The sequence below is a fragment of the Ambystoma mexicanum genome, chromosome 11 (genome assembly GCF_040938575.1).
Source record: "Ambystoma mexicanum isolate Mex_15411 chromosome 11, UKY_AmexF1_1, whole genome shotgun sequence".
NCBI lineage: Eukaryota > Metazoa > Chordata > Amphibia > Caudata > Ambystomatidae > Ambystoma > Ambystoma mexicanum.
Window position 1 is genome coordinate 998,382,511 of NC_090934.1, and position 15,941 is coordinate 998,398,451.

General features: G+C 51.1%; 1 protein-coding gene across 3 annotated transcripts in view; it reads left to right on the forward strand.

The window, feature by feature from the left end:
• The window catches only part of BLM (BLM RecQ like helicase), an 865,782-nt gene that overhangs the window by 384,152 nt on the left and 465,689 nt on the right, over positions 1-15,941 (forward strand). The gene's annotated exons all lie outside the window — the stretch shown is intronic.

The window sequence follows — 15,941 nt, forward strand, 5'->3', positions numbered from 1 at the left end:
AGTCAACAAGAGAATTAGTGAACATCGCTAAAGGATTTGGTGCAAAGTACATAACGCACCATTAGTGTCCCACTTCCTGGAGCACCACCATGGACCTGATGACTTCACCTGGTGGGTCATTGATAAAGTGGACAGTAACACCAACACGAAAAATGCATTAAAACACAAAGAAGTGTGATGGGTTTTTAAACTCCAAACCATCACGCAGGTACTGAATGAGGCAAATGTACCCTGGGAATAATACCATATGTGTTTATTCAGTTTACTGCATATCTCACTTCTCTGTCTACAACCATTCTACTTTTTACCTCCGGCCAGGCACCCCCCCTTTTAGGTCCTTCCCATGACACCTTCTGACATTAACAATGATTGTAGCACATTGCTCCAAACAGGTGGCAGTCGTCCAGCTCTAGCTGGTGGCCCCTCCGACCTCTTGTCACCTACAGAGCCAACCCATCCCCACTACCCTATGATGCCCTCCCAGAATAACGTCCATGGGCCCAGGGTTATGCCAATCCACACGTGTACATGATAGGAGCCATGCCAAGTCCCCCCTTTTACCTACCTCGATGCTGCAACTTAGATTTGCCGGCAACCCGGGGGGGGGGGGGTTCCTGTACAGACTAGGGCTCCTTTCCCCAACCCGACCTCCTAGCGTTACGCTTACTAGGTGACACCCCCATACTCTGAGACACCCAGTAAACCAACGTACCTGCAGCCGCAAGCCGCGCAGACACCAACGCATCCACAGCCACACCAGGTTTCCATGACAACTCTGATTCCCATTGAGTTTACCCAATGCGCATGCGCAGTGGCTGCTACACCGCTCCAATACACATGTGCAGCGAGTTCCACCATACAGCTCATTTCGGATGAACGCGGACGCTGAAGAAGCAGCAGCACTCCCTTCCCTACGGCGGCCAGTGACATAACACAGAGCAGCCGACCTAGAGGTAAGCTGCTACCTGCTTCGGGGACACAATCCTACACACTACCCTTGGCTCATTGATCTATGCCTAAAATTAGACAAATATACTTCCTCTCTACCCTTCCTTGTTCTAACAGCCAGCAAGACCTGCCCTCAGGATTACTACAGAGGCTCTTCTTTTTTCCTAATATATAGACGACCCTGCACCACTCTGCCCTCCATCCACTTCAGGGCAGCAGCCCCCACAGCATCCAGAAGGTATGTAGCCTATTGAGCACCATACTGTCCTGGACTACCTACTGCAAAATAGTATGAGTAATTCAACCTTTCCTCTTGTACCCAGCGCAACAACTTAGCCCTGGGGCTTGAAGCATTAGAGGACGACAAGTTGCCACCCTACCTCGAAATTGGCACTTTTCTGCCTCCAAACACTATTATCACAACCAAAAGGGCAACCAGAATCTCAGCCTTTGCCCTAGAACTATCAACAGGTCAGTCCCTGATCATTTCCAGCATTTTTAACCAGATCGAACACGGTCTGGTAAGAAAGAATTGTTCGAGTACCCCCTACACTGCATAACCTTCCAGCTATGTAGTAGCAGGGTTTTTACAATGCTCTTTGTAACACTCGGAGACTAAGTTTTAAGTCTCATCTTTCTTTTTCACCTTCCCCCCGCCCCCCTCCCTGCTTTGTTTTCCTCCAGAGAAACAAACCAGGAGGCCCAGATGAAGGCTTTTCACCAAGGAGCCGAAACGCCTGTGGTTCAAGCATAAGACTTTGCTAAACTATCCACCCAAACATCTTAGGGGGCGTCTCCCCCTGGCGTAGACCAACTGTTTGGTACTCTGTGGGAATATTTTTAACCCACCATAGAGCTGGCTACTTTAACTAGTCCCAGCCCTATAGCGAGCCTAGACTTACTAGATTAGCCTGTATTCTCTACTGTGTTTCTTTTCCTATCCTGAAGACAATGTGTACGAACACATCCCCACTTTGGATTAATACAAGAGAACATGTATATAGAAATACTGGAGAAATTGTGCAGACTACTGCCCTTATATGTGTGAACACTGTTACTTTGTGTCTTGGTTGTCTTTTTACAAAAATGTAAATATGATGTAATATTTGCTTCACAAACAGTACTAACACACCCTTGCTTTATACACTGTGATGTGATCTAGTACTGTTTAAAACACCACAATATTCATACTTTGTTCATTTGTTGAAAATAATAGGTGTGAATCCAGTCAGAGGACTGGACCTGCTAAATAAAAGCAGCTCTTCCTGAGCACGAAAGTGGTGTCTCAAGGTGTGTGTATGGAATCTAATTCGAGTAAAATAACCCTACTATTGGATACTCGGCTTGCTCTTGAAGCACTAATTGTTAATGATAACTGATACAATACAGTAAACGCTCCAACTAAGTTGAGAGAGTATTTGACATTTGATATGTGATTGGAACACCCCCTTTTTGTTCTCTACTTTCCTCCTTTTCCGGCAAGGTCTCTCATTCATTCATTCACTCTCTCACTCACCCATCAAAGGACAGGGAGAAAACCACATGGCATGGGCATTTTCAGTATATTAATGCGAAAAAAAAAAAAATTGCACCAGAAATAAATTGTAGAACTTGGTCCACTAATATCAAAAAACGAATGAGCAAGGTCAGGTCAATCTCTGCAAGGTCAATCTCTGGAAGGATCCACTTCTTTAGGATGCAGTCGTCATCTTATCAACAGTCGCGGTCACATCTATTGTCAGTGCATTCAGCTGCCAAGATCGTTGAAGCAGCAGTGGGACGTCTCTTGCGTCCTCAAATGTGAAAGTCCTATGTTTTTTGAAAAATACCGGTGGATTACTACACCACTGCACTTCAAAAAAAAAACCTTTTGTGCAGAAGAACAGTTTCATGAGAATTCTGTGACCACCCACACAAGGGGTCACCCACTCGGGGTGTAGCAGTGGTTACTCTTCAGTAGAGATTGACCTGACCTTGCTCATTCGTTTTTTGATATTATTGTACAAACCTGGGCAGAGCAAGGCAGTAACCAGGTACCCTTCAGAATACTAGAACTTGGTCCACTGCCACCAACCCGTCCAAGGTGCATTAAACGGGTAACAAAGTTTACTACACAAATGGATACAAAGTACCCCTGCATCACTTCACTATAATGTAATGTTTGCAGAAGTAAAACAATACAGGAATCTTGCACAAGGGTCAGATTACCCCTGCACTGATGTGCTGATCAGTGCCCCCAAAATAAATGAGTCAAGCCAGACAAGTAAAACAAAAATACTTGAACTCAGATGATCAGTACAGGGTTCAAGCCATGGCAAATATCTAATGTTTCATTGGTGTCAATGGGAGGTAAGTTGCAAAAAGAAAGTTCTGTGTGCCTCATTGATGTCTATTTTATAACACTACTACCACTGTTAAGCATAGTAATGTAAGTTCCCCCCCCACCTTTCTTTTTTCTTTAAGGAGATTTTCCCTTAACCATTGTTGCCCAAAAAGGCTGATGATGATGATACCTTATTGTAACACCTTTTGGGTACATTCCTGTGCAGCGTTATCTATTTACTTCGTATCAGCCTTTTGTACATTAGTGTTCAAAATGGCTAACAATGTTGGTAAGCCTCTTTTTTGGTGGCTGAGTTTGTATTTCTATTGAGCAGAGATAGGAAAGGGCCATGTATGGTCCTACTCTTCATGTCCTCTGACCAGAGCACAGTAAGAGAACTTTGTGTGCTTGGAACTGGTTTATGCTGGGCAGAGTCTCTTAGACACCTCATCCTTATCTATACCAGACAGCCCACACGGATGCTCCTGGGGCACTATTGACTGCTTCTGGCAGCAGGGTCATGACTGTACTTCAGCTGGCTACCCATGATTTGACAGCCACTCAGGGTTTGAATGTTGCATGCCCTCTGATAGGCAGGCTGTGGACCTCCTAACCCAGGTTTCTGTACATCAGTATGGTGAATGATGTATATCAGTGGTCAATAGCTTTCCTCGGCTAGGTCCCTCCTATAGAACAGCCTCCCACTGCCTCTACGCCTTGAGCAGGACTTTCTTAAATTCTGGAAGCTCCTTAAGACTTTCCCCTTTTCCTCCTTCCCTTCTTCTCTCCTCTGCTAATCCCACAGTTGCCGTGATTGATGTCCAGGACCCCTATGCATCCTCGGGGGCCCTGACCTCCCACACCAAATCGGCCCAGCTCCTGTCTACCCTCGGCACTTGTCTTGGCACTCCCTTCGCCCTGGAGGTTCGCACTTACTCCTAACGTGACTCCAGGCCGTGTAGCACTCAACAACCCAAATCACTTCATCTGTGGCTCACCCATGAGCTCGGACCCCCCAGCACTTACCCCCTCTGCCATCCTCCTTGCTGCACTTACACATTCTGAATACTCACAAGTCATGGTAGGTTCGACCTTTCTTTTCCCCTCCACTGTTATTTTAAATATTGTCTTTCATAATGTATTTCACTCGCTTGTTTCCTCCCCTCGCCCTGTGGACACTTTTAAACAGTATGTTACTTGCTGTACAAGGAAACAATAAGTAATAATAAATCTGGAGCCATTCCAGTGTATGGCCACTCGAACTGAAAACCAAAGCACGAGAGGCCACAGAGAAACACCCGGAAGCTCTTGCTCTGGCATATGCTGCGGATGGTGAAGCTCTGCTCTCTTGTCAACCAGAGGAGGCCTGCGCAGTGTCCTCTTCCTAGAGCCAGTGGGCACAGCCTGTGCACCTTGCTGAGTGTCCTCTCCAAGCTCATGGAAGCTGTTGGTCTGTAGTCTGCCTCCACAATCCAAAGTGGGGATTCTTCTTTGCTGCTATATCTGTTAAGATGTATTTCTAAACTCTGACCTGGTGGGCAGAAGTTTAGGAGGCTAACCTAGTTTAATGAAACAGGGGAACCTTCTGGACAAACCACACCAATCTACGATAGGTTGGCAGGCGGTCAAGACTTAGTCTCAGGAGGGGTGAGAGTGATCGGAAGCCCACAATGAGCACACACAGTAAAACTCCACAGATTACTCTAAGACATATGTATATTAAAAATACATGTATTATAGGCCTTTATAATCCAAACACAATTAACCCACAGTTATGAAGAAACAATACCACACACAATCATTCACTATCTAACATATATACAATTCTGCGAATAGCCTAGTACTGATGACGGACGGAGAAAATAACCATGACCTGTAACAGTAAGGGGTTAAACCAACACCTATATCAGTTTAGGCAGTCGTTCATTATGATCCCTATGTTATGTAGTCCCGCCCTATAAAGAGAGGAGCCTAGCGCTTAAAGTACATTTGGGCGTTAACAAAGCGCGTTCGTACATAAACAAAAAAAACAGGTTCTCTTCAAGGGGATGTAGCTGCTCAGGAAGGGGCTTGAGGCGATGAAGAATAAGTTCCTATTCCTAGAAAAGTGTCTACCCTTGCAGCTAAAGTGACTTTTGGAGTTCGGGAATACCTTGGAATCGTACGCTATCCCAGCCAAGGTATCTTTTGAGGGACACTTGTGCGTAAAAATTAATAGATGTGCCAGGGGGCCACCAGTAAGTTAGGAAGGTACTCGTCGATCCTCGACACAGTCCGGACCAAACTTTGGCAGCCTTGCCCACTTTGCCTGTAGAGGTTAACCCTGCAGTTTCGGGGCACTCCAGCTCCAAGCGGCTGCTGTAGGGGACGATCGTCCATGATGGGACGTTTGCTTTTTCTCAGCCCTCGAAGGAAGGATAGTTCCGGTGCTGCACGTCTCAGGACACGGTAGATAAGAAATGCAGGCACTTTCAGCGATGGTTACCACAACGGGCGACACAGGGACCGCAAATGCTTGCGTCGTGGTGCACTCTCATAAATCGCGACCCAGAGGAGCTAGGACAACAGGAGAGGGCCTAGGACCACAAGCTAGCGATTCCCAAGTTTCGAGTCTCAACTCGGGACGGCAGCGTTTCTGTGCGTTACCCTGAGTTCGAGCTGCACATTTCACTGGATGACCCAGGGACACTTCCGAAGAGGCTCTTTGCGAGGGTAAGTAGAAGAAGCCGAGAGTAGTCGTTCCCACTACTCAAAAGGAGCGAATCGCCCTTACAGGCCTTCTTGGTTTAATTAAGAAACGGGTCCAACGACACAACAGCGAGTTCTGGGTGCCAAACCTTCCTTGCACGTCACTGGCAGTTCCTTGGGTCTGCTTTCTGGTTAGGGATTCGGTTTGCGCTCAAATCTCAGATAGCCAATGGAAGATCTGCTCCCTTGCAAACACGACAGGCGTGGGCCAATCGTGGCCCACAGGGGTTCAAGTCATTCATGGCTACCAGACATACTGGCACCAGTAGTGTGAATTGGGAGCAGACAGTCCCAACCCGCTTCCTGGGCACTAGCACACGTGACATGCAAGAGCCAGTGAAAGACAGGTATTTTGCGATAGGCTGCATGCCCAAATAAGAACCCGGGTCTCTCGAACTTGGAGAAGGCAAAGGGCCAAAAGACAGAACAAAAGACTTTGTGGCACGGCCATTTTTGACGCTGGCCACGGTCTTGGGCCTAATGCGGTATGGTTCATAAAAACAAAGTAAAAATACTTTAAAAGTAAACTGCTGCCACCAGTTCGTCCTAGGTACACTTGTACAAACACCAAAAAACCCTTAGAGGGTGGCTAGGGCCATAAAAGAAAAGGACCCCATGTGCGGTACAGTAAGGTACTTGGCACATAGATAAAAAGTTACCAAGAAATAGTAACATAGTTGAAGAAATACATAGTTTCCCAGTACTGACGGCGTGAAGGACGTGTCAGTTTCCCCATAAAAAATGAGCAAAGCCCCACAGGAGTGCAGCTGAAGGCTATGCTCCACTGGTAAAAGTCAGGTTAGGTAAGGCAAACAAAAGCAAAATGTTTGGGGGGTTCACACATGGAGGGAAAATTGCACATACAGGGAAATCTTTCCTAACAATATCTATCCTGCCGCCAGTGCTGTAAAACATTAAAAGGGAACTCTCCAAGGGACCTAGACTCGGAGGCTCAGCCGCTCTCCGCCAGAAAATATAGCTGAGGTTCTTTGTTCACCTTCACTGTCACCTGCAGTTCCTTGCTAGGTCACTAAGATTGTTTCTCTCCTCTGTGACATCTCTGAGGTTCATCTTTGTCAGGTTTAGAGGAGCTTGGCTGCATATCTGTTTTGTTACCTTTCAGATCTTCATCTCATCCAAAATGGTGTAAAAGTCCTATTCTGCCCTTTCTGTGATGGTGGAACTTATCTATAGGAGCCCTCTCTGTGGTTTCCCATAGGCAGTTGGGATTGGTATCTGTTTCCTTCCTTCACATGAAATCTGCAAATACTCTTACGAACATGCACTATCTACCATGCTTAACTACTGCATTGAGCCGCATTGAATCCTTTGAGAGTATTTTGGCAACTGTTCTAATCTCCCCAAAGTATAGCCATTCTCCAGCATGGGGTCTGGCATGGATTCACATGCTCATGAATATTCTCCGTCGTACGGCTGGGAATACTCGGTAAAGAAAAATCAGTATCAGTTTCGTTTCTGATCTGTCTTTTTCGTAGTAGTAACCAATCACTGATCTCTGCGTCATACTGACCACAGCCAATGACTGCCCTTTCCCTAAGCCCCGCCTCTGGCAGCCATCTTCAGATTTTTACCGCACGTTCAAGTGTTGGGATCCTCGTGTTATTGCTCTCGAGCGTTAGTGCTTTTTTCGCGCTTTTTCTTAGGAAAATTTTCTCTTTTTCGGTCAAAAGAGCCTCAAGGTCCACCGTTTCTTTATCCGATCAACGGGGACCCGTGTCGGATTCTTCTACGCCCCTCAAGGGTGAAGATTTCGTCGAGCCACGCTTTTGGAGGACTCCAGAAGTTTCTCAGGCCCTTCTCGAGCATGGCCCAGGAGAAGGGAAGCTCAACGCCCGGAAAGCTGTACAGGGTCTGCCCTGGATGCCAGCTTCAGAATGTCTTTAAGGAGGACCAACACTCCCTTTCCCTTTACTGCCTGCATGAAGACAAGACGCACGTGGAGAAGGGCTGTGCGTTTTGCGACAATATTTCGGAGCGAACCATGAAGGACCGCCATCAGCGTCTCGCCAACTGGCTGGAAGGAAAGAGCCCGTCAGGCGAGACGAAGAAGAAGTCCGAGCGGTCTTCTAAGACCTTTGAGGGCACCCCGGCGACGGGGGGCCAACAGAAGGCCAAGCACCAAGAGTCCGCTGGCACTGGGAGCGCCGACCGGTCGGGCTCTACGGGCGCCAGACAGGGCGCATCCTCCCCGGGGCCATCAACCACGAGCCAACGCTCTGGCTCGGGTAAGAGGAAGGCCGAGCACCCGGCGAAGCTCCTGGAGAGACCCTGGTCGTGCTCGAAGGCCCCATCGGAGGGGGAGCGAGGTGGTGACCCTCCCCCCAAGGAGAAGGCGGTGAGCGCACCTAAGATGGTGAAAGCCTTGATCCATCCGGCCAAGGCCTCTATCGAGACAGTCGCGGCGGCCCTAGCTCAGCCTGTGGAGGCTACACCAGTGGTGGCGACCTCGGGGCCCAGAATCTCCCTGCCACCGCGGAGGGAGTCCTCTTTCATGCCCATCGACAGGACCCCCGTGAAACCTCTGACGGAGAAGAACAGGGGGGGGGGGCAGGAGGTCGTCGTGGATTCGGCTTCAACGTCTGAGGAGGAGCTGATCGAAGTCTTAGGCCACGGCGCTGGCGTGGAGGAAGACCATCCTGTAGGGAGGGACCCCAACGTGGGAGACGACGAGAACGTCGAGGGTGCCGACGGGGCTCCTGATCGCCCTTCGGAACCCCCTCAACCAGTGCCGCAAGACAACTCGGCGGCCATTTTGTTGGCTATACAGTCCTTATGCTCGGAGATAAGGACGAGACTGCCGTTACCACCAACGGAGGAACCGCTCCCGACGGTAGGTTAAGAGAAGAAGGATTCATCCTCCACCTCCTTTTCAACCTTCGCGCCCTGCTCAGCCCTCCTCCCCGTCCACGATACGTGGGGATGATACAGGGACTGACACGGCCGCGACGGATACTGACTACGAGGTTTACGACGAGGATCTCCCGTCGTCACCTCCCACCCGGCCTTCCCCGCCCGACGAGATTGGATCGTTTCACTCCATGATCGCCAAGGCATCCGAGCTTTTCCAGCTCTGCCCGGAAGAGAAGAAGGAAGGTTTCCTTTATCAACGGCGCGAGACCAAGAGGAAGACGGTCCTCGCTGTACCTCTACTGGACGATATCTGGGATGAGGGTCTCGCCCTCCTCCAGAACCCATCCACAACGCCGGCTAAAAGGGATCGGTACGAGAAGAAGTACCGGGTCCCGGACGCGGCCCCCTTGTGCCTTCGGGCACAGCCGACCCCGGACTCAGTCGTCTCCGCGGCGGCCAGGAAGAAAGCGGGGGGTGGGCGCGGCCTCTACGTCAACCTCCCCGCCGGACGGCGAGGGAGAGAAATTGGACACGATGGGACGCAGAGTCATCTCATCGGCAGCGACGACGATTAAGGCTGCCAACGCCTTGGCTATCGTAGCCCGCTACGACAGGGAGTTGTGGTACAAACTCGCCCCCCTGCTGGACTTCCTGCCAGACGACAAGAGGGCGGAGGCCCTAGAGATCTTGCAGGAAGGAGAAGTGGCGTCGGACCACGCCATTACGATAGCGACGGACATCGCGGACACTGGATTTCGCCAGTTGGGCAACAGCGTTGCGGCGTGGATGGCTCAAGGCTACTGACTTCCGTCAGGACGTGCAGACCAGAGTCTTGGACATGCCGTTCGACGGGAGCAACCTGTTTGGGAAAACAGTGGACGATTCCCTACAGGCCATCAAGGCGGACACGAGACGGCCCGGGCTCTTGGTGTTCTCCAGCAACGACGGCCGCCCTTTCGGAGCAGCGGAGGCAAACGGGGTGCCTCCAAAGTTTCCAGCGGCGGATTTTCCACCTATCGTCAAGCGGCCCGTTCGTTGTCACAGGAAGCCTACAGGGGACGAGGCAAGTCGGGCGGACCCCGCCGTCGTCGCCAAGGAGGACAAGGCGGCAAAGCCTCGTCGAAGCAGGACTGAACCGGCCATGGGGTCGGGCACCCACAGAAGCACCCCGGTGGGAGGCCGGCTGGCGAGCTTCATCAGCGTGTGGGAGTCCATCTCCACCGACCGTTGGGTGCTGGACGCCCTGGCTCAGGGTCACGCGCTCGAGTTTCTAAAGAGGTGCCCGCGCGTCCCCCCTGTGGCCAGGAAGGAACATCACGTCCCTCAACTTCTCTTGGAGGTAAGGGCGATGCTCAGGAAGGGCGCCATCGAGCTCGTCCCAAAGAGGCTTCGGGGCTCCGGAGTTTACTCAAGATACTTCCTCGTGAAGAAGACGGGAGGATGGCATCCCATCCTGGACCTACGACGACTGAACAAATTCATCAAGGCACAGAAGTTCAGGATGGTCAGCCTCCAACACGTCCTGGGTCAACTGGAGGAGGGCGATTTCCTGTCGTCGTTGGATTTGGAGGATGCCTACTTCCATATCCCCATCCTAAAGGGACACCGAAAGTTTCTCAGATTCGTGGTCCAAGGGCGTCACTACCAGTTCAGAGCCCTTCCCTTCGGATTGAGGTCGGCACCCAGGGTGTTCACCAAGTGCCTCGCACCGGTGGCGGCGCGGCTGCGCCTAGAGGGGATCCACGTCTACCCCTACATGGATGACTGGCTCATCCGAGCGAAGACGAAGGAGCTCGCCGTGGAGCACACGGCAAGGACCGTCCAACTACTCACAGACCTGGGATTCTCCATAAACTACGCCAAGTCCCATCTGGTGCCCGCGCAAGATGCACTGTTTCTGGGAGCGAAGCTCGACACAGTGTCGCTTCTGGCCTCTCCGTCGGAGGAAAGGACGAGGGCCATCTTGGGCAAGGTGCAGCGGATGCTGGTTGCGGACGCCTCCATCAAGGTGAGGTCCATCAAGTCCCTCCTCGGAATGATGTCTTCTTGCATTTATCTCATCTGCCTGTGCAGGCTCCGGATGCGCCCGTTGCAGGAGTTCCTGGACGCGCGCTGGATCCAGACGACGGGCAGCTTCGAGGAGAGGATCACACTCGACGAGAGTTTCCGACGAGCGATCCGGTGGTGGGGCATCCGCGCGCATCGGACGGCGGGCATGGACTTCCAGACCCCCGGCCACCAGGAGACAGTGACCACGGATGCCTCCCTGGAAGGGTGGGGAGCGCACACCGAAAATCTGCACGCGAGAGGCCTTTGGCTTCCGACGGAGAAGTCCCTCCATATCAACGTCCTGGAGCTCCGTGCAGTGTTTTGGGCCCTCAGGTCCTTTCTTCCGTCCCTCAAGGGCAAGGTGGTGAGGATCTTCACCGACAACACCACCACCATGTTCTACATCAGGAAGCAGGGCGGTACCAGATCCCCAGCCCTGTCCAAAGAGGCGCAGGATCTGTGGCATTGGGCCGTCGCCCAAGGGATGTTTCTGGTGCCGTTTCATCTGGCAGGAATAAAAAACACCATCGCCGACTCGCTCAGCAGAGAGCTGCGCTCGTGCCACGAGTGGGAACTACGACAGGATCTAGTGGACCGCCTCTTCCGACGGTGGGGCACACCCCAGATCGATCTGTTCGCGACGGCGACGAACTCCAAGTGCCGGAGGTTCGCCAGCAGGTTTCCCAGCCGAGGAGCATGGGCGATGCTTTCTCGTTCACCTGGGAGGGCCTGTTTCTATACGCGTTCCCTCCATTGCCGTTGCTGATCCGGCTCATCAACCAGCTCAAGAGGTCACGGTGCAGGATGATCCTCGTCGCACCTGCGTGGCCGAGGCAGATATGGTTCCCGGACCTTCTGGACTTGTCAGCGTCCCCGTCAATCAAGCGGCCAGTGGACGCGGATCTTCTCTCCAGGGAAGGAGGCGCCATCCTCCATCACGACCCGAAGTCTCTGAACTTGCAGGCCTGGCTCCTGCAGCGTTCGAGTATGGAGGCTACGACATACCGGCCGACTGCAGAGAGGTTCTTGCAAAGGCCAGGGCGTCCTCAACTCTTAAATGCTATGGACACAAATGGAAGAGGTTCTCTGTCTGGTGCCACGCACAGAAGATTAACCCTCTACGGATTACGGCTCCCCAGGTACTGCCGTACCTACTGACGCTCAAGGCTGGACTGGCGCACGCGTCCATCAAGATTCATCTTGCTGCGATCTCCCGATACACCAGAACCACGGGGCGGACCTCTTTGTGGTCTCATCGTCTGGTGAAGGAATTCATGAAGGGACTGTTCAGATCGTTCCCGCCGGTGAGACTCCGGCCCCGGCGTGGGAGCTCAACGTGGTGCTGACCAAGCTCATGGGACCTCCGTTCGAGCCTCTGCACTCTGCTCCGTTGAAGTTCTTGTCGTGGAAAACAGCGTTTCTTGTGGCCATCACCTCCGCACGACGGGTGGGAGAGATCCAGGCCCTTTCCTGCAAGCCCCCGTACTTGACTTTTCACGACACGAGGGTAGTGCTCAGGACGCACCCCTCCTTCATGCCCAAGGTGCCGTCGGACTTCCACCTCAACGAACCCTTGGTGTTGCCTGTTTTTTTCCCGTCGCCTTTGTCGCCGGCTGAAAGGACTTTGCACTCGCTGGATGTGGCTAGAGCGCTGAAGTTCTACGTGGACCGCACGAAGTGTTTTCGGAAGACGTCACAACTTTTTGTGAACTTTGGACCTGTCAATCAGGGGAAGGCTCTCTCGAAGGCCTCCATTTCCAGATGGCTCTCCGGCTGTATCATGTACTGTCATCGGTTGGCAAACCGACCGCTGCTTGGCCGTCCGAGAGCCCATTCCACCAGAGCGATCGCAGCTACCACGGCGTTCCTATCTGGTGTGCCCTTGCTGGACATCTGCAGGGCTGCTACGTGGAGGTCGACGCACACCTTCACGAAATTCTACTGCGTCGATCGGGATTCCAGGGAGGAGTCCAGGGTCGGCCAAGCAGTGCTGCGCAACCTGTTCGCCTAAGGTGAGCCTGGTGAGGAGGTAAGAATTGCTTAATGTTGAGTTTTGGATATAATGCTTAATGTTGAGCCTTTGCCACCTCCCGTGGTTGTGCATGTGTGTACTGCTATGTATTCTTTTATTCATGAGCATGTGAATCCATGCCAGACCCCATGCTGGAGAAGGAACAAGTTACTTACCTGTAACTGTTGTTCTCCAGCATGGGTCTGGCATGGATTCACATGCGAACCCTCCCGCCTACCCCTCTGCGGCTCTTCACTTGGTCATACTGCCACTTCACGTGCTACCAAATCTGAAGATGGCTGCCAGAGGCGGGGCTTAGGGAGAGGGCAGTCATTGGCTGTGGTCAGTATGACGCAGAGATCAGTGATTGGTTACTACTACGAAAGACAGATCAGAAACGAAACTGATACTGATTTTTCTTTACCGAGGATTCCCAGCCTGACGGGGAATATTCATGAGCATGTGAATCCATGCCAGACCCATGCTGGAGAACAACAGTTACAGGTAAGTAACTTGTTTCATACTGGTTACTTGCATGCAACTATAGTTCAAAATAAATTCCTAGGATGGGACTGAACTGCTCAAGGTTTTACCCAATGGAGTGCCTTATCATATTTGAAGGATGATGATTCACTCAAAAGTCCCTTTACTTATCTCCATAAGATCCATCTCCTCGTCACACCATTACAAAAAGAATCAACCGCTCATCTCATACGCTCTCCACACCGCCACCAGAACCCACAGAACGGACTACAAAGATAGTCCTAAACAAGAAAGCTACATGTCAAGTTCAAGGTAGCTACATGAAACATTGGAGGAGGCAATCTCCCATCCAAATCAAGGAGAATCCTACAATACCTCAAGAGGCATAAAGTGGAGGTGACCTTGATACTACAAACGCACCTCCTCCCAGAAACTGAGCACTGTTGGGCCCCGAACTGGGTGTGTCACAGGTACTTTTCGTCATATTCGTCATATGCCAGAGGGGTTGCCATCCTCATTGTAAAAAAAAAAATCCAGCTTCCGCCTAATAAAATCGGAGAAGGACACTGAAGGCAGAGCACTCCTAGTAAAGGGGATCCTCGCAGGGAAAGACGGTGTGTTCGTAAACTCCTACGCCCCACCGTAGACGGAGCAAATAACTTCGACTAGGTACTGTCGCACCTTGAAGGGGACAGGACCTGCAACGATCATCTAGGGAGGCGTTTTCTGAATACACCGCTAGACCCCCAGAAAGATGAGTCACAAAGCACAACCACTCAACTGTCCAAAACCAGTCTTCAAGTTCAAGAAATTTGCACAGCTTACGACCTGGTAGATGTGTGGAGACACAACAACTGGGATGGACGGGAATACACCTTCCACTCTGCAGTTCACAATACAAGCTCGCATATTGACTATCTACTGTTCTCCTCACAAAGCCCACTCCAATGGGGAATGTGCCAAATCCTTCCGAGCACTTTCTCCGACAACTCCACGATCACTCGATTGCAATCTCCCCAACGTTAGATGTGGCACACCCCACTGGCGATTCAAACCAAGATCGTTGCTAGACCTGGTGTTCGCAATGGAGCTACGGGACGAAATCACAACGTTCCTGGAAATCAATCAAGATACAGTCACATCATCAGGTACACTCTGGGAAACACTAAAATGTTACATCAGAGGGGTGTGAATAGCAAAAGAGAATGGAATGCTGAAGCTGATCAGAAGGGAACTGGCCACCAGCGAAGACCGCCTGAAAAAACGAGAACTCGCATGCTCCACCTCAAATGACCCGCGTACCCAAGCGGAGCTCAAGGAAGAACTACTGAGGTTTAGAGCCACAGCGGAGCGAGAGCTGACAATCCTAGGATGTGGACACCAGATCTGCCAGTATGGAGAGGGTCAAAAACCCAGAGCCCTCGTAGCCCGCCTGATAGCTGCAGACAGAAAACCTACCCTAGTGGAAAGAGTGAGCACCACGCACGGCACACTGGTACACACAGAAGAAGAAATTTCGAGCCTTCTATCAAGAACTGTACAGTACCAAACACAGTGCGGACCCTGAAACTTTACGTAACTACATGAACGATAATGAGCTCTACTGGGTGGAGAGTGAGATCCGAGAACCCCTAAACGAACCCATTACAACGGAAGAAATATTACAAGCCCTAAAAAGTCTACCCAACACCAAAGCTCGAGGCCCCGACGGCCTAACAGGCGAATTTTACAAAGCCTTTGCAACTACGCTGGCCCCTCTCCTCCTATGCGTATACGAGGAGGCGCTAGAGACCGGGATCCTACCACAAACCCTCTGAAAAGCCAATGTGATCCTTCTACATAAAGCAGGCAAACCCCCCGAAGACTGCATCATGCAGACCAATCTCACTAATCAACCTTGACAACAAGATCCTGACAAAAGTCCTTACTACTAGATTGCTCCCCCTGATGCCTGGTCTGATGCTTTCTGACCAGGCGGGTTTTGTCCATGGGCGTAACACAACGTTTGGTATTAGGAGATTGTTCGGAGCTATAGAAGCACTTGACCCTGCCCATCAAGCGATCGCAGTCCTACTCGATGCGGAGAAGGCCTTCCACTCCATCAAAGTGGCCTTTCCTTTTCACCTTTCCTTTTCGCAGTACTCAGGCAAATGGGCTTAGGAAACCACAATCCTGCCGCAATCCTTTCTGAAAAAAGCTAGGAGCTTAATTCTCTAATTATTGTGGTCGGGCAAACCAGCAAGAGTAGCTTACACAACACTCATCCTACCGGTGTCTAAAGGTGGCCTACCATTCCCTGACCTACAGCGGTACTACTGGGCCGCCCAGGTGCAATTTCTCAGTTACTGGTACATCACGCATTTCATTAGACCACATATCCAAATATAACGAGCCGTGGCGTCTCCCAACCTACTGAGAGCAGTTGTCATTAGTCAGCTTCCAGTACCTCACACTACTCTGAACGTAGTCCTCTCCACCTATGCGATCTGGAAAAGAATAGCTCAGAAA